This window comes from Paramormyrops kingsleyae, chromosome 8 (assembly GCF_048594095.1).
Source record: "Paramormyrops kingsleyae isolate MSU_618 chromosome 8, PKINGS_0.4, whole genome shotgun sequence".
Classification (NCBI taxonomy): domain Eukaryota; kingdom Metazoa; phylum Chordata; class Actinopteri; order Osteoglossiformes; family Mormyridae; genus Paramormyrops; species Paramormyrops kingsleyae.
Genome location: NC_132804.1, coordinates 24,168,422 through 24,194,754, shown reverse-complemented (window position 1 = coordinate 24,194,754; position 26,333 = coordinate 24,168,422). Strand labels below are relative to the sequence as shown.

At 41.8% G+C, this 26,333-nt stretch overlaps 1 long non-coding RNA gene across 12 annotated transcripts in view; it reads left to right on the top strand.

Moving 5' to 3' along the window:
• LOC111843603 (uncharacterized) overlaps positions 1-24,105 on the top strand; it is a 65,315-nt gene extending 41,210 nt beyond the window's left edge. For 7 of the 12 annotated variants that reach the window (XR_011992651.1, XR_011992648.1, XR_011992650.1 and 4 more), the window contains 2 exons: positions 6,764-22,666; positions 22,921-24,105. This is a non-coding gene — a long non-coding RNA (uncharacterized lncRNA). The remainder of the gene's footprint in view (positions 1-6,763; positions 22,667-22,920) is intronic. The other 5 variants (XR_002838204.2, XR_002838202.2, XR_002838200.2 and 2 more) reach the window with 3 other exon arrangements.
• The last annotated feature ends 2,228 nt before the right edge of the window (positions 24,106-26,333 follow it).

Sequence of the window (26,333 nt, the reverse complement as noted above, 5' to 3'; positions counted from 1 at the left end):
CAGCCACCCGAAGCGGCACCCATGGAGCTGGGGGTTAAGGGCCCTGCTCACGGACCCGCAGACGTGCTGAGGCTGGGTATATGAAAGAGGCGGAGCATTAGCATTTTCCCCATAGATATGAATGATTAGAGTTTTCCCCATAGAAATGAATGGAGAGTCCAAACAAAGATATGAATACAAATTTATGGGTATGCACCTGTGTCAAATATACAGTTTTTTGGAAACTCCAGCCTGGCTCTTCCCTGCTTCTCATTGATGAAGGGCTTCTTCTTCCCAGTGGTCTTTAGTCCTGCTTCTAGGAGCCTGATAAAAACTGTCCTAATATGGCACTTCACACCACTTAATGTTTCCCATTTTTTTTCAAGGTCACATGAGGTCATTCTGCAATTTATGAGGCACTACTGGATAAGTTGACGGTCATCTGTGCCATTATAAAGTCGCTTCTGTCCTCTACCTGGCTGGTTGTTGGTCATTGCCACATTATTTTGTGTACTGCTGTAACTTTCAGCCTGAAAGGAGCCTGCCTTCTGCCAGCAGAACCAGGATTAAACCAGATTCTTAAAATGCAGATTTAAAAAAAATACAGCGCGGTTCCAGAGTTGTATATTGTATATCCATAAATCTTCTGTGCTGCTTACCCAGCATAGGGTTAGAAGGAGTCTGAAGCCTATTTTCAGCATAAGACAGGAGAACACCAAGCCGAACAGGATGCCAGTCCATCGCTGGGCACTCACCCGCACACCCACTACGCCAATTTGGAACGCAGCATGTTTTTTTTGGAAACCAAAATACCTTGAGGAAACCCACGCTACCATGGGAAGAACATGCAGATTCCACGCGCAGAACCAAAGGCAGGGGGTGAGATCCCAGCCATGGGTGCAGGAAACAACACACATGAATATATACATAAGTACATACATAAGATAGAAACATTGCTTATACTCAGTCAATGCTTATCCAAAGGGTTCTTTTTGCATAAGCTATTGGACAAAGGGAGCCCTCCTTCATTTTAGTAAATGAATGAAGAAAATCAAAATGGCTGTAAGACATAGAAAAAAAAAAATATATATATATATATATATATAAAGCTAGCTACGCGCGCTAGTGCTGGAGCGTAGGGCAAAGGCAGGCAAACAGTAGGTGATGCTACATTCATGGTATGGAGAGGACAGGCAAAGTCCATCTCTGACAGGTACAGCCAGTTATGGACACAGGGTCCGGATGCCACTCGCTGAGACTCGTGTGGTGACTAGATTTTTTTTGGATGGTGAATTATTTATAGTAAGGGGAGAAGAGTCTCACAATTATGGTTCCTGACATACAGTCACCCCAGGTCGAAGCCCATTATGTTGACCAGGATGTCTTGACTGCCCCCCCCCCCCCCCCCCCAAGAATGTGCCCATAGCAAGCTTCCAGCAGTGTGAGTTGGACTGCTTCTCCAAATAGAGCAAGTTTTCCTGGATACTAACAGTTTGAAGGTAGTGGCATGGAGTATTGTCCACTCTCTGTCATCAAGACGGCCGGGGCGGGGGGGGGGTTGACATCGATGCATATTACATTAATACACATCACCCCGGTTTTGTTTGTACTCATATATCTAAAGTACATAACCCAATATAAATTTATAAACCACAGAATAAATGGGGAGTTGAATAAGGTGAAGTAAATATGATTTCCAAAGCCTCTTGGGTATTCTTTTATCTTATTCAAAGGATGTATTCAAGGATGATTATGATGCTGGCAGCAGTGCAAATCCCACAAGGGGCCAAGTAGGATTTTTGTCTTTAGAAATGAAAGGAGTAAATGGGGCTTCGCGGGAGGGGAATTCATCTCTAGAGTCACAGGAAGTAAACAGCACGGAGATGAACAAATTGGTTATTTATGCTGTGACTTTGATAAGGATTGGTTGGAAGGGATGGGGAAGATACTAATAAAGTTATTAATCAGTGTAAGTTTAATTAGCGGTAGGTGTGTACGGAGTTTCAAATTGTCCTCCTCTAAAACTTTTTATATCTTTTAATGATTTATTCATGTGAGTGAGGCTCGTACACGGAGAATAGCAACAAGCTTGCGTGTACATATTTGCCTGGCCTCTGACTGGCAGTCTGACATCACCGCAGATCTGCGCCACGACTGGTCCCCCAGACACACCCTAGATATATGCAATGAGGTTAGAATATAAGGAAGTATGTTAAGGAAACCTCGAACGTGGTTTACATCACAAAAGTGGGATCCTCTCGTTGCCTAACAGCGCAATCTAGAATTCCATTTGGAGCATTAAATGATGTTTGACGAGAATTACCTGGAAAGTGTTCAGACCGAAGTTGAGGATGAAGAGCATGTTCGGAGTTAAAAGGAGGAAGTGCTGTTTCATTATGCCTTGATGGATCGTGTAGTGCAGATGTGCTGAGACAGGCTGGGGTGGCTTCAGGGAGATTTTTTTTATAGAGAGAGAATCTGAAAATGGTCTGCTCTGGTTCTGGTGTAAAACCAATCGATTTTGTATCATTTTAAAGTAAAGTCTCAGGTCTGCCTGGGCTGAGAGCATGAATCTTGGTGGCAAAGACCTACGTAAGTAAGTGAACTTTGAGTTTTGAGCGACTGCTCACTAATGAAACCTTTTCTGAACTCTGTAATATAGCCATCAATGGTAAAATGCATTTTGAGGCTAAATACAAATTAATTAGCAGAATCATATGACTGAATTGTGCAATTACTGGTAGGGATTTATAGTTGATTGTCTAAGAATTATAGGTTTATAAGCCGTCCTTGATCCCTGGAGTTAGGAATCCCAGATGTTGGTGAACGGTGGGGAAGTTATTGGATAGCAGAAAGTGAGTCACATGGGCACCCAGCTAAAGGCTAATGCATTGTGTTTACCTTTCAAGAGATCCCCCCCCCCCTGAAAGCCTCGCGGGTGAAAGCCGGTAAACAGAGCCACTTGCACCCAGAGAACCCAGTCGCCGACCTCGTCCCGGTGTTTTCCTTCGCAATCAGCATCGCCTCGTTTACACTCCGCATTCACCCCCCCATTCCCCAGCGACTTCTAGGCATGCCAGTTTTAAGTGCAACATCTGCTTTTCTCTTTTTTTTTTTATTTTCTTATTCAGCCCTATCCAAATAAATAAATAAATATGAAAATATGGATCTTTCAGGGAGCTCTTAAAGGAGGGCTAATTACGTGAAATCTTCTTAAACATACCCTTCCACAAGAGGCCCAACGCAGATGTTCAAGTAGATTAGGGAAGCCGGGGCGCATTTCTCATCTCAGCCTTTTTGGGTGATTCGTGTTTCTTTTTATATATATTTTTTATTAGTGTATTTCCATTACCCATCTCCCAGGAACACGCATCGCGCCAAGGCGAAGCGTCATAGTCTCTTCCCACGGAAGCTGCACCTTTTATCGGGTCTATCTGCTGTCACGCTCACAAAGCTGCCTGATTGTGTATGCAGTGACATTTTTTTTATTAAAAGAGGCCTTTTTTCCATTTGCGGTTCATCAGATTCCTATTCAGCGATTTAGGCAAGTTACTTGCTCATGCTGCTCCATCCCACAAATGCACATCAGCACTGAAAGGGGCAGAATTATTATTCTATTTGCAAAACCAGCGCGGCGTTGGGTCGTTTATCCTGAGGAATCGCTCGAGCGTTCAGTCCTGGAGGGCTCCTCTTTCCAAACACAGTCAACATGTGTTCATCTTACTGATACAAACACGAATAGGTGCGCAGGAAATTATTAGTGCCTGGTGCTGAACAATATGATGTCAAGATAATCACTTCAACTTCAACGCATGTTTACCTAGTTAAAATTTTTCTTTATCGTCCATTCACTTCGTTACATCGCATAACACATGTTACCAGACTTGGGTGCTGATATTTGCTGAAGAATGATGTTTAACAACCAGCCTTGCTAAATAAAGATGGATCTGTATCAACCCTATTGTCAAGAGGCAATGGCCATATATTTGCAGAGCAAAAACAGGATCTTGGTCATCGACAAACTGAAGCTGAATAAAAAGATAGCATGAAATCAAAACTGGGTCTTTTCATGCCATAGTCTAATACCTTTATATCAGTGTTTTCCGATCCAGTCCACAGGGACCCACAGATGGTCCAGGTTTTTGCTCCCTCCCAGCTCCCTACCAGACAGTCCATGTTTTTGCTGCCCTGAGAGGGAACAAAAATGTAGGCTCTCTGCGGTTCCCTGAAATGCTGCTTTATATAATCTAAACTAAATCAACACATTTTTTGACCATGTCTCAATGCAAAGACTTGTGTTTTGTGATGGACTGAGGTCATCCAAAAATGTGTGGTATGGAGAGGACAGGCAAGTCCATCATAATTAAGAAGTCACTTCCATGGAAGTCCATAACTGATCTTAAACTGATCGAAAAAAAAAAACAATAGAGGAAAAAATAAATAAAAGATTATCATGATATATATCAAAACACTTGATGATAGAAGATGTTCCCCCAATGTTCGAAGGCTTTATGGTCTCATTTCAAGCCTCATGAACACGCTGAAGCTTGTTTATTTTTTATTTTTTTCCTGCAAGTGCTTGTACAGTATTATCAACATACAGCAGAGAAGAGCATAACCAGAGCGGTGTTCACATTGGCCTATGCTGCCCTCTCCATTTATCTGGCCTTGTTAAAGATGGGGACTAGCATCAGTTTCAATACACTGTGAATTTTAATGGCCAGTGTGTTAGAAAACTGCACTGATTCCACAGAAGCTATGCGGCAGCCTGTAGCGTCACGTCCTCTCAAAGTTGTACTGCTTATACGAGGGATTTTTCCTCATACTCTCACTTGGCATGATGGATTATAATAACAATGTCTTTGTAGACTAAAAACTGTGTGTTATCTCTTCCCATAACTAGACAAGACCTTACAATAAAAGAGTACAGTGTTATGTCTCGGTAAAGAGATCTCCTTAAGTCACTATGACTCGTTTTGAAGCATACGGTAGCTAATCACTGATCTTACACTAAAGTTAGCGCGCCATGCCCTATCGAATCTTTAAGTTCTAGAATCCAGTGAGTCCAGGCCATCTTGTCTTTTTCTCAAGTTTGAGATTTTCCAAGTCAAGTTCTTCGATGACTTTTTAATATGAGTCAAGAATATTTTTAGTGATTGCAAAGGTGTCATGCTGGAGAGATCATAGATAACATTATATCTCTGCCTGTAATTGATTGTTTGAAGTGCTGAACTAAGGCACTTCTGGAGAGGGATAGTCTGTTTGCTAACATTTTGCCAAACCTTCCTTCCATTCCTTGGATGCCTGACAGCAACGTTTAGTTGTGGTAGTACTTATATGCGGTACAGTAAAGACCTCAGGGATTTCCCAGGATGCCAGGAGCAGCAGTCAGTAATACCTGAGCACTCAGCATAAACCACTTTAATGACAAGAATGGCCTCCTGAACACCTTTAAAGTTTCCCCTGATGGATGTAAACCGAAACGTCACTTAATGAACATATTGCAAAGGGCTGTTACAGAACCCCCCCCCCCCCCATCCCATATGCATAATAACCAGGAGTTTCAATTCTCTGGTACCACCATGCTCCAGAAACTAAGGAAAAATCATGCACCCAATTCCCAAAAATACTGACCTCAAATTTTATTATACCATTATTGTTTCACATTACACATATGTTTTATAATGTTTGCATAGAAGACTGTTGATTGGCTCAGGCAATCAAGTGATTCTGCTAGGTCATGGGCTTACTTTCAATCACTTGGTTGACACTTTTGCCCAAAAAAAGTTCAAATTTACTCATTCGTAATGGCTGGAGGTTTTTAATTCATTGTTTCTATTTAGCTTTAGTACTTTGTTCATGGTTCCTGCAGCAGTAACCCTCTTTAGTAATGATCTGGCAACCTGGTTATGAATGCATGACCTGATTGCTATGTTCCTGTTAGATGCAGCAGGTTAAACCTCAAGCAATTCTTCACATGATAATGGATTTAACAAGTATAATATGTTAGCATTATAAAATAGAAAAGTTAGTAAGTTACAGGCTGTATGCGGCAGTGAGGCCTGTATCACCAAACACATACCACAAACAGCACAACCATGCCGTGTGAACACTTTGACTTGAAGTTGTGTCATGGGAGAACATAATTTGGTTTGTTACGCTCTTGAAAGAATGTCCTGGGTACACTTCACTGAGATATTTCGCATATATCACGCTGTATCAATTTGTGAGGGACAATTAACTACCGAGAACGATTGTAGGAGGCCAGGTGTGACTAGCAACTATTGCAAAAAAAAAGAAAACCACAAAATATGTTTTTCTACAGAATTCAAATTAGGCAAGAGACCACGATGAGGTTCAAGAAAGAGTAGCTGCCTGGTTTGATGGTGCTTCCAACTGTTCACTGCAGCACCTTGAAGAACGAAGAACATTTCCATTGATGGACAGAATTCCTCCAACCAGCATGATGAAGATCAAAAACTAGCAGGGCTCTGGCATTAACGTTAAACTGTTCTCGTTGTGGGGCTTTCTTATCCATGGAGAATACAAGAAGTCATTCTGTCAGTTCTCGTTCCACCGCGCATGTCCAAGTAGACAGGCGGATCACCTTGGAACAGAACTCGTAAAATTATAATTGCAGACTGTGGATTTAAAGGGCAGACGTGAAATTACAATCGAGCCAGTAAGGTATTATCCATGTGGGAAAATAAAATCTGGGAACTAAGATGAAAATGTAAAGGGGGTTGGTACATTAAAGCGACTCACATTTACTCCTTTCTTGTAGCTGCTGCAAAACAGTCCCTTATTCGAAGCATACTGGAATCGTGCACAACGTGTCCTGATCTTTTGAAGGAAGCTAAGCAGATGGAAAGACACCACTTGCCACAGGATTGAGGGAATGAAGGGTGTTGTGCTGAATGAGGGGGTGTGGAAGGAGAAGAGTCAGTCTGTACCTGGTGCAACTGTAACACTCATCTGTGGTGGTGTATGTGTTTGTGTTGTGGTGTTACATGCATTTGTGGTGGGGTACATGCATTTGTGGTGATGCACACATTTGTGCTGGTATATGCGTTTGTGGTGGTGTGCCCATTTGTGATGGCATGCTTGTTTGTGATGGTATATGGATTTGTGGTGGTACATGCATTTATTGTGGTACATGCATTTGTGGGAGTGCACACATTGGTGATGGCATACTTGTTTGTGATGGTATATGCATTTGTGGTGGTACATGCATTTGTGGGAGTGCATGCATTGGTGAAGCAGGGCTTTGAGATGTTCCAAAAACATCCCAACCAGATTTCATGATGAAATAGCAGGATAAACACGACTGAAAGCTCACAGCATTTTCTTGTTTTTATTGGTGACAAGCCATTATAATTTTAAGTTGTTTACACATTTATCTAAACATTTGACTCAAAAGCTTCAGTATGTGAAATATCTTTTGAAGCACAAATTGGAAAATGATAAACCGTCTATATTTTAATCATGATGTTGAGGCTGAACACACAATGCACAGGTCTTTGCACAGATCTTCTCAATGGAATTCAGTCCACCTAAAATGGAACTGGGGAGTCCTTGTGGCTCCTGAAAACAATTTTAAGTGACCCGGGGTGCTGGGGGCAAACATTACGACCCTCTTTTATACACCACTGTCGTGTGGCTGAAATAACAGATAACCTTTTAGGTACCCCCCACCCACCCAAACACGCAGACGACGCCACAAAGCAGGTGATGACCTGAAGTTGATGAAAAGGAGCCCCCAGAGGCTCACAGGCGCTTGTTAGAACAAAGCCACGGCTGGCCCACGTCTGCATTCCTCAGAAGCTTCCTCTGTGTTCAGACTTGCAAGACTATTGTCACCCATTTCCAACGAAGCTGGGTATCTTGGTCTTTTATACCCAGTTTCGTCATTCACTTTGGTACTGCCGCTAACCTACTTCAAATTAGGTTTATTCAAAGGAAAAATTTTCATAAAGGAGAGATGAAAAACCTAATTAACAAACACAACCTAAATGCAAATTTACCTTGCAGGGCAAGGGGGGGGGGGTAAAGGAAACCGTTTCAGCTTAGTATTTGTGAAACTGTGTAACTTTCAAGAAAGAGCAGGACGAGGGAGGAAAGACATAAAAGCTGAATGTTTAATGTGAGCATGAATCATTTATGTAATGTACAGCTAGCAGGCACTGTGGCAAAATTGTGATCAGTGACATACAGAAAAAGCCGTTGTCACCACCTGTCAACTCGTAAACTATTCCATCATCCCGAATTTCACCCAGAGCTTCAAAATCCAGGATGCAAATTAGTCTATTATGGCTTCCTCTGCTGGCCCTTCTGCGTCACATGACAGACTCCGACATTGTGTCCTGTCAGAGTATCTCCCCCGTTGCACATCCCAGAGTTCTGACATGTTCTTGCAGAGCTGGTGGATTTTCCTCACCAACCCATTTCCGATAGGAATACACTTAATTCCACTTAGCATTCTCCATTACGAGTCTCGCCGCCTTCCCCCGACAAGTGGTAGATTGCATTATTACATTATTTATTTCTTGCTTGGCAGGTGCTTGTTCCAATGTGACATACATGGCCCCCAACCTCACCCTTTAACTTGTTCAAACATTTTTTCTTTCTGTCTGGACATTTGAGTTCAGCTGCCCTCACTACTTCCGCTTGCCAAGCACAATAAAAGCTCTCTCTATGCAAAATAACCCTCCACCCTCAGTCATTAAAATGTATTTTCCTGACACGCACTGTGTCACGAGTAGGAGATAATATAAATAAGTAATAAGGCATTACTAAATAAACACACTAAAAGGTCCTTAAGTGTAAAACGGAAGCTTGGCAAAACAATGGTGTCCAAATGCACACTTAATTACACATCCGTGGCCCACAAGTGCTGTTAAATTACTGATGTATTTGCATTAAACTTTCATCTCTTTCAGTCGGAATGGGGTTTCCATGGCAACCACGAGAAAAACAAGGGTTTGTGTAGCATTCTTCTCAAAAAGCTATCCAAGACGGTGTCCGCTTCTTTAGCTAGGCGTTTACCAGCAGCTCGTTTGGAGCAACACAAAACAAACATGTTCATATGCGAAACATACAACAACAACAACAACAAATTTATTTTTGTATAGCGCGTTATCACAACATTACATCGTCTCAAAGTGCTTTACAGCATCCCCACCCAAAGCCCCCAGTGAGTAAGCCATAGGCGACAGTGGCAAGGAAAAACTCCCTAGAAGGAAGAAACCTTGGGAGGGACCAGACTCAAAGGGGGAGCCCATCCTCCAGGGGCCGGCAGGGAGAGTCAAATCGGAGCGATGGCAAGATACTTTTACTTTTTTTACAGAAGATACTTTTGCAGAGAAAAATTGGAAGAATCAGTTTGTCTACTTATACGCCTTCATGAAGCTGGTTGTGAAGTGGAATCCCATAATAAGTCATACATAAATTAACAGCCAAATGAATAAAAATGATTAAAAATATCTCCTAATATTAATATCTATTTAATTGTTGCATATCAAATAACGTTACTTGATATTTTTATGAAGCTCAAAAAACACCAAGGAAAGTTACAAATTTGAAACAAAATCCAAAATCCTACTGGTCTCTCAGTTCACAGACTTTCTTATTACTTTATTATGCATTCAAGAAAATAAGTTATAGAGCTTCACTAAAGGAAATTAAATTGTGAGAGATCTGTCATCACTGTTAGAAAAAGCCGCCGTCGCCCTCGGATTCATGTCGCTCCTCTTCTCGTTTATAGGCATTAATCAGCCTGAGAAAGAGACTGAGGAGCATCATGAACCTTCTGTTCTCTTTGAGGACGGCTTCAGGTTTCGTCTATTGTGCTTTGCATGTAGGTCCGTCGCAGCCTTCAGACCTTCAGCCCGGACCTCTCGGGTGACAGAGTTTATACACAGACACAACCTCAGCAGATCCCAGAGCCAAATACGGAGGTCTGCTCCCAATAAGAATATCGGCCAGTTTGATTAAGGAGCACCTCCCTTGTTACAGAGTAATAAGCACGCTCTGAAAGATTACCTGGAAGGACCGTCAACACTGTACCCTGCAGTTATTATCTTTGAAGGTATACATTTCCTTTTGTCCCCATACCCATGTGTCTCAATACCTGTTGGTAAGATAGACAGTTTCTGTTGCTGTACTATGAAAAGCTCGCTTGCATTTAAATGATTTTTGGTTCGTGTGACTTGTCATATAAGACCTTAAAGAAATATACAAATATTTTTATTGGGCAGCTCTATGGTTGATATTTATATATATATAAATACACACACTTCTTCATTACTTTATCTTTTTCGCTTTGTCTCTTTCTGTAGTACCATAGTACCAACGACAAAGGTGTACGGCATGACCTAGACCAAGCTGCATCAGAAAACTGTCTTTAGTTGGTCCTCAGGAGACTGACTGGCAGTGCTTTCTGCGTATATAAATTTGCACACGCACGCATCAGCAAAACCTACACCAGAACCAAAGCGACTGGCATCCTCCTCCAGAATTCTTGAGTCCACTGCCCCCCTCCCCCCCCACCCACGCCCTGGATCCAGTGGCAGGTGTGCGGTCTATGCTGCTGGGAGAAGTCGCAGTCGACCTCTCTCTGTGTCCTGTGATGGGTAGGGGAGGGGGGGTCAGTAATATTAAAAGGAAACACATAAACTCAGGAGTCATATAGAGAACTTCCTCAAATAAATGTTGTTTTTTTTTTTTTTTTAAATAAAATAACTGTTCCTTTTTTTAACTGCTTATTCTGGTGGTCTTACCCACACAGCTCGACCAATGAAATTCCAGCTGTGTTGTCAGTTTTCTTTCTCCGTGCTGTTAATACACTGGTTCCAGGGCTTGGCAATAAATTCTGTCAGCTCTGATAAACAGCTACATCTTTCAACCAGTGTGTCCCAGTGAATGCGGAAGCTGAGGGCTGGTGTTCCCCACTCTGCCAGCGACTCCCACAGAACCACGCTGCTGCTTCGGTTCAATTACATCTGCAATGAAACGAAACAGGTGACACATCCGCCATTAGCATAGGGTTCTGTGGAGTAGGAGAGGTTGTGGCCATCTCTGCGACTTTCCCTCGCTGGAAATGGTGCATCATTGGTTTACTGGTTCGAAAATGAACAATAACAAAGAATGGTCATGTGACATCTGCAACTCTAAAAGAGAGTCACATGATCACATGCTAGTATCTTATAAGAGGTGGCCATGACTGCCTCACCTTGTCATAAACATTAAGCGACTTGCTGAGAAAGTCTGAGAAAGGCTGCATATCCTGAGGTGAGTCACAGTCCAGTTACAAGTCAAATCATTTATTTAATCGCTCCTCAGTCCCAAATATACATTAAATGTAACAGGGTTTGTTTTCTCTTGCCCCCAGTAAACATGGCTACACCCAGATGTTCAATCCAGCCCGCATTCGTAGCTCCAGTGTTGATTTTGTGTATCAGTTTTGCCTCTCCACCTCCTCCCTGCTGCTTCTGTTACTCCTGTCCCAAAATACCTGCTCCTTCCTCTCTTCCCTCTGTCACATGGCTCTGCCTGCAATCCCGCCCAGAACAAGAACTGCAGGGGCTATTTATGTTACATACAGTCTTGCTATATGTTGTCCCTCAGTAAATCACACTGTAAAATCGCACAGTCGATTTCCTGAGACTGATTTTCCTGAGACTGATTTCTTAGTCCTTGATGTGAAAGAGGGGTCCCGTGTGGTGAGATTATGGATATATCATAAACATTCATCAAATCGTCATCATAATCATCAAAGAAAAAAAAAATCATTAAAAGATTTTGTCTGTGGCATTAAATAGAAAGGAAATATATTCAAAAAGAATGAAAAAGTGCAAAAAACAATATAAATAACAAAGTTTATAATGGTCCCATATCTCATTTCTCCCTTTAACTGGCTCGTCTCCTCACACGTCTCCACTATTAACATTAATGAGCTTAGAAGTAAAACTACTTCAAGGATTTCAGTCATCTTACACAAACAGGTTTAAAAATACCTGTCAAACAGAAAAAATAAAGAGCGATACGAATTTCAAAGAGTAACTTCACATATATTTCCCCCCAAATAATGGCTTTAAATAAAAGGGTAAAAAAAAAGAGTTGATAAAGACTTCTAATTCCAGGCAGAAAAGATGTCAGACAGCTGCATGCTAAGGAGTAAAAGTGCCATTTAATATATTATAGGAGTCCAAGCAACAGAATTGTCAGTCATTTTTTTTTCCATTTTTGTTAATGTCTTGGAAGTGATTCATTAGCGCAGCTGGCTTCAAATGTAATATGAAGCCTTAATTTATTTCCCTTTAAAATGTGCTGTGCTCCCAGAACCCCATTGCTGAAATTACAAAGAATAAGGAGCTGAAGCTTGCCCTGTATGTCTATATCAAAGAAAGCTGCTCAATGAGTCAGGACAACTTTGGGGCTGTGTGGCCCGTTGCTGTGGAGAACTTCTGCCAAACTTTCCGTCAGAATGGCTCCACGTACCACTTACGGTATCCATGACAACTAGTCCTCCCTCTTCTAGCATGTCCCAGTACTGGCAGACACTCAGTGGTTGGTCGGCGTACTTATTCACCTCCCATTTCCCACCCCCTGTCCTGCTACCATAGAAACCAAACTTTCTGACGCCATCAAGAGCTACGGTAGTGAGGGACTTTCTCACACATGTGGAGCGGGTGAAACACTGGCATTCCTCACAAGGATGTGATGTATGCGCCCTAAGCCGTTACAGATGGAAAATCTCATAATGGCTACTCTTTGACGTCTTCGGCTTGGCATCGGGCTGCCATTGGATCTACAGTACCTACTACAGCCCTTGCCTCTTGACGCGGCTCTCCGAAAAACACACCACTAAATCTGCCGAGATCGGGAAGGGAAGAAAGTGCCCCTGCCTGGTTCTTGGCAGATATATCACGGACAAACAACCGAGAGCCTGCATCAACATCTATTGTTGCTTCCCTCTATAGATTCGGATAGTGTCTATTTTAATCATTTAAGCAGCAAGACTTAGCTAGACAGCCAAAAGGGTTTGAGTAAATGGCAGTCATACCCTCAACAACACTTAATCTGAATTGATCTGGTAACACAACAAATCATCTCAGTGGAATTAGTTCCTAGATAAAAACTGTTGAAATTTTCCAAAGATCTACTTGCCATAGAGATCCCTGGCTGTTAGTCAAATGTCAATCAATATCACTGAATTTGATTCTGCATTTGATTTGATTGTATCTATTGCAAATAGGAACCCTTATATGTAAAATGTCTGTTTGATTTGCCCAAAATAATCAAATAAGACATCATTATTTTAATAATTAACAGCTAATGAATAATAAGCAGTTGTTACATTGTAGATATTCCACATGAGCTCTTGTCACACTGCATGTGCGGCCAAAAACTAATGAGGTCGTGTAGTTCACAGTGCTATTATCACATGACCAGGCTGCAACCAGTTAGTGACCTTCAGCCTAACAGCATCCTGTGAACAGCATGAATGAGTGACATGCGGAAAGGGAATGAAAATGTGTGTGTGTTTCTGGGAGGGGTCAGTATTGAGGCCACTTTTAATTAAATGTATATTTACTGCTCTCGTTTATTCCCCGACTCTGCTTAAGCCACATCATGAATAAATAAACTTGCAATAAACCTCACTCTTCATGGTAATTAAAGCACCAACGGCATGCGCGTCTTCCAGGAAAACCCAGAAATTCTTACAAGAAGCTCTTTAGTCCGTTGAACAGAATAAACCAACATAGCAAAAAGAAGTGCAGGAATCAGCAAGAAAACACTGTGATAACCAGAAACAACACCTGGAGGAATCGACCATAAAGGCAAGAGAGAGTGAGAGAGAGACAGAGGGAGAAAGGAGAGAGAGAGAGTACCATTTTGTCCATAAATTTCCGCCGGCAAGCGTTATGCATAGCGAAACATGGGGTAAATCAATGGCTTGACATTTTTCAGTCCTTGTGCGTTCTGCCATATACTGAGGGGGGGATTTCTCTGCTGTTCTGTGCAGCGCACAAGTGTAAACACTCCCCAGCCTGGTGGGAAACCATTCAAGGTTAAAGGAGATGAAGACAAAGGTGCCCATTCTGCAAACAGCAAAACACAAAACCGCACACAGAGGTGTCCTTCGGCTTTTAGCACTAGCTGGGCTACATTAGCATCGTTTCAGTGCAGCCGTTAATCAGACGGATGCGGCGCAGCTTCGATTATTTACTGACGGGAAAGGTGAGGCCTCCAGACCCGTCTCGTTTTAACCGTGGAACCTCACAGCGGTGACCTCTGCTGGCGTAAAAGGCTGGCGGCGACGGGCGGCGATTGCAGCGGCGCGCCAACCTTCCGGGCACAATGGAATTCTTGTTCTGACTCTCAGCAAACAGCAGCTCCCCCGGGCGCCTCTGGTCGATGGGCCGCTGATTTGCCACAGCTCAGGGTGCCTATATGACACAACAATAGGGACGAGGAAAAACACGGCCGAAGACATCAGCCGGTATGACAGCTCTCGCTGACCAGCAGAAGAAGCAGCGGGTATTGAAGGTCACAAATCCAGCATGAAACCGCACTGAACCACCCTGCAAAGAAGGAACAAAAATGTGTCCATTTTCCAGTAAAAGTTCCAGCTGTGAGCTCCTTTTGGGAAAAGTCACTAAATAAATGTCTGTAAACAGCCGTTGTCTAATCTCAGTTCCTCTACTTCTATAGCAAACTCTTTATACACACTTATTAACATTTATAAATTTAAGCTGCTCGATAAGATATTGTTTGCTACTAAAATGTGCTGGTAACACTCCGGAATTCATTTTAAGTATGCAGTGGAAAGCTGGTTCAAAGAAGAATTAAATAATCCTTTTTCTGTTTTATGCTTTTTTATAAAGCTGTAAAAAATTACACTGATATGTTTTTTTTTCTCTATGTTTATATTGTCATTATAAAATATCAAGGACAATGTAAAATGAAAATGTTTTAATTTGTATTTTTGGTATTTATTCTTTTGAGGGAGAATAACAAGTAGAAATTTTGTAGTGTTGAAAACTTGTGGAACCACATGAGTTTTTTCCTTTTGATCAATGCTAAAGGTCAAGGAGGCCATACAGAGAAATGTCAGGAAAAATATTAAACGGGCCCCAGGCTGGGTTTTCAAATATGATTATTGCGAATATAGCACTGATGATAATCATAATGATGATGACTATTTTTATTTTAATTAACTGCCTCAGGAAGGCATTCAATCATACCACAATACCATTTTATGTTAATTATTTTCGCATCTTTTAACTTGGTGATCATTATGACTCTGGCAGTCATTAGAACAGACACATAGTGTTGTGTAACAACTCCTGTCGGCCAGAAACTGCTCCCAGTCCAGACCTGTAATTAGTGATGACTTTTTGGGATTGTATAATTTATGAGGAGGAAGTGACAGGGGTGATGGTGGTCCCGGCCTTGTCCACAAATTTCCATAAACCTTAGCTTCATTTCGTTTTCGGATTCTCAAATGGAAGGGCTTTATATGAAAGATTTTATATTACATATGAAAGATTTATTATACTGAAGACATGTCACTTGGTGCAATTCAACCAGGAGGTCAAAAAGTAAATGAAACGAGAAGTTTACCATCATTAAAAGGAATCAGAAGCCAATGGCCCAATAATGGAAAGCAGAAAAGTGAGACAGAATATTATTTGTCGCTGTCATTTTCATAGCTGTACAGTTTTTAGAAGCTGTGAGGTCTCATACTGCCTGATTTCTGACATCTACAGAAAGAACAAAAACCATTAATTACTTTTTGTACCCCAAACATGAGGATTTTCAGGAATGAGGCAGCCACAAATGAAGTTATTTGAATAGCTGCTCTAGTCCAATCTGGATGAAAATGACTTTCTACATTTGATGAGAAAGAAAGAATGTAATAGTGGATATCTGTCTATACTTGAAAATGTTTTTAATGGAATGTTTACAATGCACATTATGAAAAGGAAAAGACATACAGCAGACTGATTGCTGCATTGCGAAGTTCCGTCACCTTCACGCAAAGGAATTTTGTCCTTGAGACTCAGATCTTTGTTTTGCAAATAGCTGGCAATTCTTCTTACTGATGTAATGTTGATGTAAACGCTGACACGCCCCCAAGATAATCAACACCGTTTGGGGAGGGGTACTTGGATTCTTACGCTGGATTGCTGTTTAACAGCCAGCTGGTTAATTCAGACCCAGACTGAATAGCACTCTGTTCATGGAAAACATCTCATCATGTTAAGCATTTAGGGGGATTTGGAGTGACCAGCACAAAGGCCCAAGGATTTGAGCGTGCATGAGGCTCTTATTTGGTCTGCAGTCTCTTTATCGCTGTGAAAACAACAAACGGTTTTAACCGTAGTGACTGATCGATTCAGTTTGCAAGCATAATCTAAAGTCCCTGCTGTGTGCATAACACCAATATACCTGAACTACCTGAGTCACGAATGGCATTATTACACGCATAGCTATAGATTAAAAGCCGCTGTGCTTCTGCGTCTTCGTCGCGGGTTCCTCCACGCCAGCCTTCGTAACAGCCTCTGCACAAAAAATGATCTGATACAGGTTGATAGGCAAGGAAAACGGGCCCTCAGGACTGGTTGTGTCCTAGAGGTCGAACTCTGTTCACGACGGAGGGGAGGCGATGGCGTGACATACTCAAGACAAAACAGCTCCAAAGGCTACGATAACAAAAAGACAAGCGTCTAAGGATGGCCGCTGATTCAGAGGCGAGCAAAATGAGAAAGTTCTTCAGTTCATACACGATAAATTGAAATGTCCGAATAAATGTAAATCAGTAGCGTAGCTTATAGTGACCTGGTAAGGTTCCGGTAGGTAGCCAGCCAATAAGGCACCGGCCCATAGCATCATAGACAGCTCTTTCCTGTTACCTAGCAACCATTTCTTATTTGTCCTGCTTGGGAACTATATCTCTTTGTGGCATTTATTATATATAACATATAAAATAAAGATTTAAATGTATATCTGCCCTTAAAAGTATCTCTGATATGCAATAACTGTTTTTCAAACAAATGCTTTATTCAGGTTACTACTAAATAACAAAATAAATTAAGCAAAACTTAAATTTGTCTACTTTGCATATGTTTTGTAGCATAAAGGTATAGGTGGAATTTAGCCATCAGTCAAGCAAGCTGGAATATTGAATTTTATAGTTCCAAGAGGAGACTGAAAAACAACATTGATAAGTGTGCAAAAATCAACAAAATAAGCTAGATGAGGGAGATGTGAATGTTAGGCTAATTAATGGGGACAATAATGAATCCTTGAATCCATACTTAGATGATTGGCGCAAAGATGAAAATGGTTTCAGAGGATAAGACCCCAAGCATGAAAGGCATTTCAGGCCAAAGGCCAACACCTTTGGCTTGGACAAAGTCACGTGCAAGATCTTAACATTCCTTCTGAGGCAGCCACGATGTCTCTACGTGCCTTTTGCACTATGGGTGGTCAGTAGCAAATATGTCAAGAGCGATGTTTCCATGGCAAAGTTCATAGGTATGAAACAGATTCACATGTTTTTCAAGTTTAAAGATGTCATGACTTTAACCAGAGCAGGAAAACACTACTATTTTTCAAAAATGAATCAATCCAAAACATTGGCCATCACCTCTTCTCCAGTACAGGCCTGCAGTGAGGTGAGCCCAGAGATTATCCTAGGAAGTAGAGGAACTGAGGCATGAGGCATTCTGGACAGGATGCCAGTCGCATGCAAAGGACATATTATGGGCAGGCACCAATCTGTCTAACCACATGTTTTTGGGCTACCGAAGTAAAGCAAAGTACCCAGAGGAATCCCAAACACAGAAGGCCAGACTCAAACCCACATCCTTGCAGCTCTGAGGTGAGGGCTCTAGCCACTAAGCCCCAACGACACACCAGTCCAAAACACAATTTCTAGTAGTAGACTTCTACAAAACTTGTACTCTTTATAAATGTTTCACAGAGAGAACTCAAGGCCAAAGGATTCCCGTCTGCTTCTCTAACCTGTGCCAGTGGTGTGGTTTTAAATATTTCACTGGTATCCACTGTAGTCAAGTTAATGCGTGTCTTTTTTAGATATGGAATGTCTTCAAAAGCGAGGGTGCTGCTGGGAGCTAACCTGGCCGTTTGGGGAGTGGCAGCTCCAGTCTTCCTCTTCCTCAGAGTGCCTAGGAGGATCCCAGTGCTGACGGGAAGCGGAAGGCGAGGGGGGAGGGCCATGAAGCAACAGAGCAGATCTGCAGCCCCCAAGTGCTCCTGTGTGTCCCTGCTGTCTGTCTCTGCATGCATCTGCATCATGCATGAGTCCAGGTTCATATCACAGTATGCTCTCGACTAAGCTGGACAATATCCCCCCAGTTGATTACCTTTCTTCTATATGCTGCCTGCTGAATACAATGCCATTCAATCCCAGAATGCAAGCAACCACTGAGAAGGTAAAAAAAAAGCATCCTTACTAAGTAAGTATAACTGCATTCAGAGACATAGCTACAGGACAAGTATGACTGGCAATGGCCGGGGGCCCTGAGCTGGGGGTGGGTGATTACATAGTACATTGCAATGACTAATCTGCTTTATTTGTGTATTCTGTTTTTCACACGAGTAAAAATAAAGGACCTATGTTTATTAAATTTTCTGTGTTGATATCATGGGGGTTTCTTGCCTAGGGCCTCCAGAGTCTCTAGAATCTCGTCTGAGTAAACATAGCGGGTATCTATGAAACGGAGGGAGGGGAAGAACTGAAAAGGATATACTTTATGGGGGTGGTCTGTGGCTCTGATATACTTTATGGGGGTGGTCTGTGGCTCTGATATACCTTATGGGGGTGGTCTGTGGCTCAGATATACTTTATGGGGGTGGTCTGTGGCTCTGTGGGTTTGGCTGCTTTGTCTGTGAATGGAAGGTCATGGGTTTAAATCCCAGGGTCAGCAGAGGGATTTCACCGCTTAGTCCTTCAGCAAGGTCTGTAACCCCCAGGACTGCCTGACCCTGCCCTCCTGTCACTTTGATAAGTAAATTTATACTTTCATATTAAAATGTGTGACTGGCAACATTTGTATAAAATGTTTACATGCCATGCAATGTCAGCGAGACTGAAAACGAGCCACGCTAGACTTGACTTTGCGTGTGAGGTCATACCTCGCATCTCACAAGCCGGCACATTAGGAGGCTGCTTTGTCCAAAAAGCCATCATTTCCACTAACTGGAAAATTAGCACATTCTGCTTCAAAACTTGCCATCCCCGGATGAATAATTTATTATGACCTTTTAAAATATTTAAAATTATTGCAGCCGGTTTTGCAAGTGTAGCCAGTGTTTGGAAGCAAGGTGGAAAAAAAGAATGCAAGAAAACAAAAAATTACCAAAAAAAGTCAAATAAAATAAGGTTCAGGGTAACACAGTAAAGAACAGGTAGATTTATGGGAACTCAGAAGGTGACTAATGCTTGCTGCACCGCCATGAAATGAGGTACTCGGAGACACTGAGAACAGTATTCACACATATAAGACTTTCACCCCATGCAAAACCATACAGAAGGAAATAACCTTTAGTTCCCTGTTTTACTAGCCCTGGATTATTCCTGCTACAAGCAAGGCTACTAGACCCCAGTGACTAAACTCTGCCCTTTTAAGTTCTCTGGAAAATCCTTTACGCATCTGAGTGTCATAATCTCCACCCAACACCCCCTCCTCCACACCTCCATTCTCCCTTCTGCATTAAATTCAGACATCCTTGAACAGCTCTGTGTGACTGGGCCGCTCAACAGAAGGGCCAGGGTTTGAGTTTTATTAAGAGTGACCTTCAATATGCTGCTGCTTCGTACAATATGTCACTTGAAACACCGGTCGCCACAGGCCCTCGGCACGACACAGCTCACCCGCTCCCCCCACCTAACCCGCTCCCCCCCACCTCTCGTGCTCAGCATATCTGCTGGCTTCAGCAGCCAGACATCTTTGAGGAGGAGATTCGGGTACAGAAAACCCCAATGGGATCACACCAGGAGGTACTGCGTTTTAAACTCTACCATTAATATACACAGTGAAACTTAAACATTAATGTATCACATGCCAAGAAAAAAAAAAAATTAAAATGGCCGCCTTGCTCAGTGAGACATCACCCGCTGAGTACACATATTCGATGGCTGCGTTCCCTGTCATTTCCTTCTTCGCAAAACTACTTCCTATTAACCCGCACCATTTCCCTGGGCCATGATTGATAGGAGGGTTAAGGTATTTTCTGACTCAGTAACCCGGCTGACTATAATTCCATTTCGGGGACTGGGAACCCCCCGGCTCCTGTCGGTGCGGACTGCATCCGCCTGTCAGGGTGTTAGTGGAAAAACAAGCCATCTTTAGCGTTCCGTCATGCCTGATGTGTGAAAAACGTGACTCATCATCTCAAGACGATGTAGTTTATATTAATTGTCAAAGGCTACATCTTTGTGTCGAATGTTATCCTAATTATTGCTGGCTTGCATGTCACAGAACGTTGTTCTGAGGTATTATATATCCTTTTCGTTGCATAATAGCTAATTGAATTTTTGTGAGATTTCGGTTGCCATTTTTTTCCACACAAGTCACACCTTAGGTGTCTCTCTTTTGGCTTCCTCCTTCCTCCTGTCCTAGTGCTCCTGCCGCTCTTGGCAGACGTGGAGGAAACATCGTGGAGACAGCGAGTGGAAAGCGATGTTACCTTTTAAAGGTCCTTCAAATCTGCGATTCTACTTGTCATTGCCTGTGCGCCCAGCCCATAAATCCACTTTGTATCTCGGGAGAACAGCGAGTGACGCTTCCGGGTTCTTCTTCACAGAAGGAATCCTCCCGTCTATCCAATAATACTCTCCTATGAATTTCACGCACGCCGTCAGTTGCCGAGGCAATGTAAGGTTAAGCAGAAGCTGAAGGCACTTCTGGAGGACACTGTCCGTGCATTGACCGCTCAACATTCGAAAGCCGTTTTTTTCTGTGTTTCACGCGCACGTTTAGCAGCCAATCGAGGGCGTTAATCTACGTGCTTCTTACGGTGACGCGGGGAGCCACAGGAGAGCCGGCTGCCGAGAGAAAAGTGCCGATATGGCTCAACGGAAATGCTATTAGGGGCCACATATCAAACACGTCTGGGGCCTCCCCCCGAGGGACCAACATTGCTGATCCATCTACGTCTGAGTCCTCATGCAGTACTTCAGGGTTCTGATATGGCCGTGCTGTTGGCAACATCAGCGTCGCCACACACAGCAGGAGCAGAGAGATGAAAACGCAGCAGACAGAAAGCAAATAGGCTGGGATGAGGAGGACAAGGCAGACAGAGCTGCAGATGGATGCCATGATAGAGAGGCACGCATAGTCAGACTGACAGACTCATTTATATGGCGTACAATCAGCCTGCACCATCGAGACGTGCTTCTCCAGCTCCTCCATGGCCTTTTCTTTCCCCATTTTGCGGGAGATTAATGAGGATTAATTATGCAAATGAAGCGTCCAGGATTTTCCAAGCCAAAAAAAAAAAACCTTCATTTTTCATACAACAATGAGAGCATCGGCTATTAGAGCGAGGAAGTGATTTGCGATGGAGTCGGCACTTACACAGGTTCCGATATTCCCCTGTAATTTTGGCATTGTCCTGCCTAGACGTGAACACGGTGATATCCCCTATTCATATATTTCAATCAATTTTAGCTGCCAGTCTCCTACATTTTTGGGTGCTTTCTATCACACAGAATGAACCTGTATATATAAAGCATGCAAACACATGTATGTATGATTACTGTGTTGGACTCCACATTGACTCTCACATTAACGCAATTCTTCAGTACAGCAAAACTCAAAATCAAGTTTTTTTCCAAAAAACTTTGTATTCTATTTAAGTTAATTCAAGCATTTTGCCTCACAATGTTCTGTTTTTAGTAGCTCAGTATAACCTTTTTTTTCGCAACACCATATAATTTTGATCTATTTGCACAGAGTAATGGAGTAATTCACACTAAGCACCTGATTAAATTGTACGACGCCACCTCTTGGGACTTGAACCAGCACTCTTTAGGTTCTTATGGTTTTATTCACTACCTGCTGTATAAGCACATATGGCCATTGTTCCTTTGTTAATTAAAACTTCTTTTTCTCCTTGCATAAGTCATTGCAAAGTATCACTTTTATTAGCAGGACATCTATAGTTAATAATTGTTGCTAATTACTGTAGCAAAGCAGCTGTTTATCATTTTAAGCAGCTGAATTTATACATACATTTTTATGTTGAAAAGCTGAAACCCTTAAAAGGTAATTGTGGTATAATCCTCAAATAATACTGTGGTATATTTCATGGTGTATTGTACTATGGTTTTTCTGTAGTATTACTGAATTCTGAAAGTTCCCGTTTTTGGTTTTCAAACCAAGATGATTAACCCTGGGGCTATTCATAATTGACTGGTGATCATCAGCCTAGGCAGAAAATGAAGCGTTTATCCACGGACTACGGGAAATAACGGTGACAGCATTGTTGGCCTCCAAAGAACCAGGATACAAGTCCTTCCAGAAAGCAGACATGGGGGATCATAAAGGACACAAAGGTCCTGCTCCTGGAGCTGTGGTGATGAGAGCTGCAAGCCGGAGGGACTGAGTCAGAGTTGGGCCATTTGCGCACCATCGCGCTGAGGTTAAAGAAGGTAAATATTTAAATGCCTGGTTCCTCGTTAGATGGATAGGAAGTGATGCTGCTTCTGGCAAATTAAGACAATGATCTCCAAAAAGTCTGCAGTATTGATGCATTTCTCTACCACAGTCGTGGTTTTTTTTTTCTCCCGATAAGCTGCTTATTGCATTTTTAAGACCTACAAAGACATTTACATACTATGATCATGTCAAAAATTGGGCTGGCACCCAATCCTGGGTCATTTCCTGCCTTGTGCCTGTGTTACAGGGATGGGCTCCAAGACCCTACGACCCTGCATAAGACATACACTCCATAGTGGGTAGAGAAGATGGATGGATGGATGGATGGATGGATTACATCAAAAAGAAAATAAAACTTTGCTAACTATATATTTGCTTGTTTAGTTTTTGTTTTCTAAGGTAAGTCCTGCAGCACTGAAAGCCTCCCACTTACATCGGATGCTTACCAAGTCAAATCTTTAATATATTGGTCTGATATTAATAATAAAAAAAAAATTTGGTGGGAACACATAAAAATGACTGCCTTTTCAATACTGTTGAATGCAATCTTTGAAGCAACATCCTTCAGTGAATATATATATTTTTCTTTTCACAGCGCCTTTACATAAAGTACCACGCAAAAGTCTTTTGCAGTCAAAGAAATGTTTAAAGCTACTTATCAGGGTAGAAAGTTTATATTTGCACAGAAAAAAACACAATTTAACATTATAACATGTGCAAATTAAGAATAACACAATAAAAGTTAAAAAGAATTTGTTCTTTTCTCCAAAAAGTTACAGATATATTTTTGGATGGCTAGAGGAACACAGCTCAAATAACCCTAACCTCTCTTCAGGGGCACCACAGCCATTCTGTGTATTTATTAAATTTACCCAACAGCACAGTTAATTAATTAATCAAATTTGTTAACTTGATAAGGTTTTGATTAGCCAAACAAGGCCTGCTGGTGGTCAAAATGGATGTATTGGACAGTTGCTGGAGATACTGGGGTGACTTTAGGAGAAGTTTTGAAAGAGATAAGCTGACATGCTTTGACAGTTTCACACAAACATGGACATAATTTAAACATCATTTGCTTTTAAGTCTTTTGCGCAGTACCGTCCACACACACACATACAAACAAGACAGGGAGCAAGTTAGTAAAACGCAATGTTCTCAGACCAAGAAGCCACACAGTCTGCCAAGTCAAGAATGACAAAAGGCTTCAAAGGAACATTCCAGGTCTGCGAGAGTGATGGGAAAATTACTGCCGTGCAGCAGCTTCCAGCTGAGCAAAGTCCCCCCCGACCGCTGATTGAAGGTTTTCAGGATTTTCAGCACTCTGCTGCACAGTGCCTGGTTTTCATCTGGTCAGGCCCAATCATAAGGTCTTTGCACACATGATTAAGATTCTCTGCATTTTCTACAGGTTACAGCACCCCCGCCCCCCCCCCCCCCAGCGCCGCCCCCACCCTAACATCTCTATAACCAGATCCTGGGAAAGCCATCGCAGCATTAAGGCGCAATGACGGTACGTAACTTGCTCAGAATGCAGTAGCCCTGCTAATTCGTATTTCACTCCTCACCTATTTCTTGTGTTTGTTAGTGGTGCCCTTTATTTTCCAAAGACCTTACACATACACACACACACGCACAACATGCATAGTTCATATATTCCTATCATTGTGGGGACTCTCCATTCATTTCTATGGGCATAACCATAATCTTAGCAAAGACACACACACACACACTCAGGTTTGTAATTAAATCTCCATTCAATTCTATGGGGGAAAACTCTAATCCCAACATGACAACCCTAACCCCTACCCAGGCCTAAACTTAACCATAAGTAACCAAACAATATATGAGACTTCTGGCAGTTTTAGTTTTTTGATTGCTTTCACAGATCTTTGTGGGAACCTGAAAAATAGTCCCCATGATGTAAAATGCACATAATCCACACACATATACACACACACAAACACACACCCGTTACGATGCGACTCATCAGTACCCTCGATTCTCGAATATACGTCTCACTGCTGGAGACAGCACACTTACTTAATGATGTTTGGCTTGTGAAATTGTTATTTTTTTTCTTGTCCCCAAACTAACTTGACCTGTACAAGGAATTTCTGCTTCCAGGAACCGTATTGACGGCGTTTAAAAAAAGGAGAAGCGTACAGCTAGTTCTGTTGTGTACCTTCTGTTCCAACCATTTACATTGTTCTAACAGATGAATGGACGTAAAAAGAAAAATAATGAAAACTACCTCCGAATCGCTCTGTTTGAAACTTGAGCTCTATTAATGCAATCTTTGAGAAAAATTGTGAAATTTTCAGTGGAAAAATACATTGACTTCTGCCACACGGGAAGTACCTCGAATCAGGGCAGTAGGGTTCAACCAAACAAAGCATACCATCAAGAAAATCCACGAACAGTAAATGGGCATAAGAGTTTTAACCCAACCTGGCTAAAATAAGAAAAAAAATGCTCAAATGAATTTTAACACTGAAAAACTGAACTCCTGAAAATCATATGAATCCACTGTTATCGTCAGTTTCTGTAGTGCTGGTGATCAGCCACCATGGTGATCAGCCACCATGCATGGTGATGTGAAATGTCATCTTAAACCAGGCCAGGACTGTTTCACCTCCAGCTGGCTTAGACATGCATAATCATACTAGGAACATAAATGTTACTGATGGAAGAAATGAGGCTTCAAAAGCAAAGGTGAGCATGACTGCCACCAGCTGTCATTTACTGCCTAGCATCCAAGGAGAGGTGAACCAAACTAAGCAGTAACTAAGAGCATTAAGTAATCCCCCAGCTGTGGGTTTCAAAGCCTCATATTCCCCACCAGTGCTAACTACAGTTAAAAGCAGAGAGTATAAGCAACATAAATAATTCTTCTCATTAGAACATTCCAAGATCTAACTTACAGAGTAACCTGTGCTGGAATTCAGATTCAGCAAACTATTCCTGCATTATACATTATGTTGTACAGTCCTAAAATAAGTACAACTTATTTTAAGCAAAATCATGCATTTGGAAGAAAGTGATGTTGTCATCATTTGTTTATAAAGTGTAATGTTTATCCTAGTACAAAAAATAACAAAATCTGCTGGAAGCTGTTCATCTATCTCTTGATTTGTGTGTGTGTGTGTATATATATATATATATACAGTATATATATATATATACAGTATATATATATATATATATATATATATATATATATATATATATATATATATATATATATATATATATATATTACTTATCTCTACCACATCACAAATTGCCCCAGATCACCCAGTCGTGTGGGGCCTGCAATAAAACAGCCCATCCTCATGGACCCATGCATGGTGAGATGACCATATAGAATCCTGAATGTTAAATAGTTGTATGTGGGCTAAATTAGGGCTTATTTCACGTGACATTTATGGCACATTCACAGTCTCACCACAAAACATGGACGATATGATGAACCAGCAAAGCATCTTTTGTATGGCAAATGACTTAAATCTGTTTTATGTTGGGATCTGCTCAGGCTTAGCGAAGGAGCAGTATGCATCAATTTATACGTTAATCACAAACGAGGGAAAGATGGAATGGATTAACGATAAAAATTTCCCAAAACAGCTACTCCACCACTTCTCACAGATGCCATACAGGGTG